This window comes from Theobroma umbraticum, unplaced genomic scaffold (genome assembly GCF_002168275.2).
Source record: "Theobroma umbraticum cultivar Fairchild unplaced genomic scaffold, ASM216827v3 scaffold_30.0, whole genome shotgun sequence".
NCBI classification, from domain to species: Eukaryota; Viridiplantae; Streptophyta; class Magnoliopsida; order Malvales; family Malvaceae; genus Theobroma; species Theobroma umbraticum.
The window spans coordinates 3,376,742-3,381,086 of record NW_018397254.1 but is presented as its reverse complement, the minus strand read 5'-3'; positions in this window follow the sequence as shown (position 1 = coordinate 3,381,086).

The following is a 4,345-nucleotide window of genomic DNA, read 5'->3' as shown; positions in this document are numbered from 1 at the left end:
GAAAAGTAAGCAACGGAGAGGGAAGGAAAATCAGTGAAACTCTTTTGTGTAGAAAATGTACAGAAAGCTAAGTATGCTGAGGTTTGATTAATACCTTTATAATATGATTGAAATTAGAAACAAAGAGAAAGGATTTATTCTTATTTATACTTTTATGATTGTGTGTATTTTCTTGGTAATACATTCTTACATCATTAAAAAGCTTTTTTTTTACTAGTATTAATTCCCCAATTGAAGGAATTCAAGCTTTTTTTCCTTATGGATGGGAAGAGATGGGCCCAACCTCTATATGTATCCAAATCTAAGCCATCGGCAACGTGGCCGTATTATCATCATATTACAAAGCCTATATTGTTTGTGCTTTTCGAACTTGTCACCTGTTGAGATTTTATCTGGTTTCGTATTGTTTTAAATTTAAAATAAATTTTAAATTTTGTAAAAATGAAAGTTAGAAAAAAAATAAAAAGAGAAAGCTTTATTAGATAAGTTTAGTGGTGAGTAAATAAGTGGATTATATGATTTGATCTCTTATACCTAAAGACCAAATAGATTAAATATTTTTAAAAATCGACCAACTATAAAAGAAGATCAAATCGATCAAATATAAAATTGGTATGTTTTAGTATAGTTTTATCATGAAGATATTTTTATATGTTCTCATTATATTTAAATAACATGTTTTTATTATGTTTTTTAATAGTAAATTATATATCTAATTTTATCTTATGTTAACTTGAAAGTTCTTAATATATATGTATATTATTTTATTAAAAAAATATGAATATTAATCAATACTGTATTATACAAATATTAGAATTATTAAAATTCATGTTATTGTAAACCAAAAGTTTACGAATGATTTTAATGCTTAGCATGACTGGGTAGGCCATCCTCGATTAATAATGATATAACAAATTATTAAAAATTCATGTGGTCATTTATTAAAAAACCAAAAGAATTTTCAATTTGATGAATTCTCATGCATTGCTTGCTCTCAAGGTAAATTAATTATAAAACCATCACTATTAAAACTTGAGACTGAATATTTTACATTTTTTAAATATATTCATGGTGATATATATGAATCCATACATGCAACATGTAGGTCATTTAGATATTTTATTATTTTAATCAATATATCTATTAAATAGTCACGTGTGTACTTCTTATTAACTTGCAATTTGACATTTTCAAGATTACTTGTCTAAATCATTCGTTTGCGAGAACATTTTCGTAATTATACAATCATGACTATTCATCTTAACAATGTTGATGAATTTACATATTAAGCCTTTAATTAATATTGTATATTAGTTGAAATAACTCTTGAACAACTAATTGCTCATATTCATACACAAAATGGTACAACATAATCATTTATTAAATATTTTTAACTAATTGTTAGGCCATTACTTATGAAAACTAAACTCTCCATTTCCATTTGAGGGCATGTCATTTTTCATGCAGTCGCACTTGTACACATCAGCTAACAAGTTATCATAAATTTTCTCATAAATAATTAGTTTATGGTCAGAAACCTAATATTTTCCATCTAAAATTTTTTGAATATGCAGTGTATGTTCAATGGCTCCACCATAACGCATAAAGATAATTCCTCAAAGGAAGTTAGGAATATATGTTGGATACAAATACCTATCTATAATTAAATATTTAGAACCATGAATAAGAGATTTATTCACGAAAAGGTTTATTGATTATCATTTTGATTAAACAATTTTTTCAATAATAAAGGGAGAAAATAAGTAACTGAAAAAAGAAATTTCTTGGAATGCGTTATCATTATCTAATTTTAATCATCCCACAAATCAATATGAACTTAAAGTTCAAAGATAATTCATTTATAAAATATAGTAAATTAGTTGTCAGATGTATTTATTAACTTAAAGAGAACGACTAAATCTCATATACTAGCTGCAAATGCTTATATTAGAATTGATGTCCCTATAAGATAAAGTATGTAATAACTCTATTATATAGAGTTATTTTGATACATTTTGGGGGCTTAGGTAGTTATATCTTTAAGATTTTAGGTTCGAATTGTAACATTTTAAGTATTTTTTTAGTTTAAACTTGATTACAAGTTGAGTAGTTAATTTAAGTTATTTTAATTAAATTTTATATTATTTTATTTTAAATTATTTTAAGAGTAGTATTAGTAATTTCTCTTATTACTTTTGTAAGAAATTTGATGAAAAAGACTCATTCGATAAAAATCCGTACAAGTATGATGATAACTTTATTCGTATATATTATAGTATTTTGACCATATCTTTGTCTACCCCAAATGAAGTGATTCTTGAACCACTAGACTTCTAAGATGAAGGACTACAACTTTTATGTTTACGACTTTACTTGGTTTGGATTGAATCGTCGTTAAAATATTTGTCTAAGTGGGAGCACTGCAGCAGTATGTATGGACTAAATATGATGCAATATTTAGAGTATATCTTTCAATTCAAAAGTCCAATTGACATGATTCTTAAGCCATTGGAAAGTTAAAAGACAAGGCTACAACTTTTTTGTTAATTACTTTTTCTAGTTTAGACTAGATCAGGGTAAAATCACGTTCGAAGTTAATAAACTGCCACAGTGCTAAGGGAACAAGGTTGCAGCGTTGGTGAAAAAAAGCTCACTATACAATTTTTCCGAGAGCTCAGCACTGTAGCACTAGTGTAGCAAAAAAAACTGTCGCGACACCAAGAAATCAAACCACGGCACTTGATGATTTTCTAAAAAATAAAAATTTGACGAGATTTTGAAAATTAGGTTACTTGAAACTTATTTAAGGGACCTTATCCAAAGGGTTTAAAGAGAAGACAACAAACAACTATTCTGAAGATTTGGAACCAAAAACAAAGTAAGAAAACAAGAGAATTTGAGAGAAAATGGAGATCATAAAGCTTAAATAATTAGTTTCTTTCTCTACTTTTGTGTTTTTTTTTATTTTTTTGTTGACTTGGATTCATGGTTAAATTTCTTTGAATATTGTTTTTATTTGTTATTATGAGCTAAATTATCGTTTTAAATTTGTAGTGAATTTCAACATGTAGTTTGAATATTAGTTTCTTTTTTATTTATCATGAATAGGTGTAGTTTTGCTTATTCAAATATGATTTTAATGTTTTTGATTGTTTGGCCAATAGTTAACTGATTTGTGAATTTAATTGAGATTAAACAGAGAGATTTTAGATTGGACTAAAATTTAAATAGTGTATGTTTACATCACTTAGGTGATCTAATTCGCGATTCGGGTAAACATACCACAATTGCCATATATAACCACATTAAGACACTTGCTTAATAAATTTAATTTAATTGATTCCTATAGATATTTAATGAACTAATTAAATTAGGTATTTGTATAAGCAACTCAACAGAAACTTGTCCATAGCTTTGGATTCTAGATTAATAAAACCATCTAGGAAAAACAAATAATAAGAAAAATTATTCTCAGATGAAATGTTGAATAAATCCATAATTCTAGGCCTTTAATATATTACTTTTCTCAACTTATTTAGTTCGTTAGTTAATTTAATGTTTATTTTGATATTATTTTAATTAATTTTTTACAAATTTTGATTACTTAAATAAGATTGCTTTATTATAAGATTTTAGTATTTAGTAAAAATTTAAGAACAAATCTCTGTGAGAACAATACTCTATTTCATCACTATAGTATTTATTTGATATGTATACTTGCGTGTGTAAAATTAACAACAACATGCCAAAAGCATGGGAAATTAATCAATTTCACAAATAAAATCCTTAAAAAAGAAAATGAGCAAATATACCATATGGTTAGAAAGAGAAAACACAAACTCTAGAAAAGACTCCTAACATAATTGATAGAATTATAGAAAAATTTAAATATATGAAATCATTGAAAATGAAAAAATCTTAATAAATTATGTCATAATGGGAAAATATGAAACTGTAATAAAATAAGCATCAATGATATTTTCGCATATGATATAATGTTCAATATTATGAAAAAAAAATGAAGATCTTGAACCTACATCTATTGAAAAATATAGAGATAGAAATGATTGACAAATGTGAAAAGATGCAATCAAAACGAAATCGAATTTACTTGCAAAATATAAAATTTTTTGATCTATAATCCATACAACAAATAGTATAAAACCAATGAGATCTAAATGAATATTTGCACTAAAATAAAATAAGAAAAATGAAATTATGAGATAAAAAGTATGGCTTGTTGCATAAAGTTTTACTTAAATACCTTGCATTGGTTATGAAGAGACACATTCTCTTGTGGTTGATACAATTATATTTTTATATACGTTTAATGAATGTAGTTATA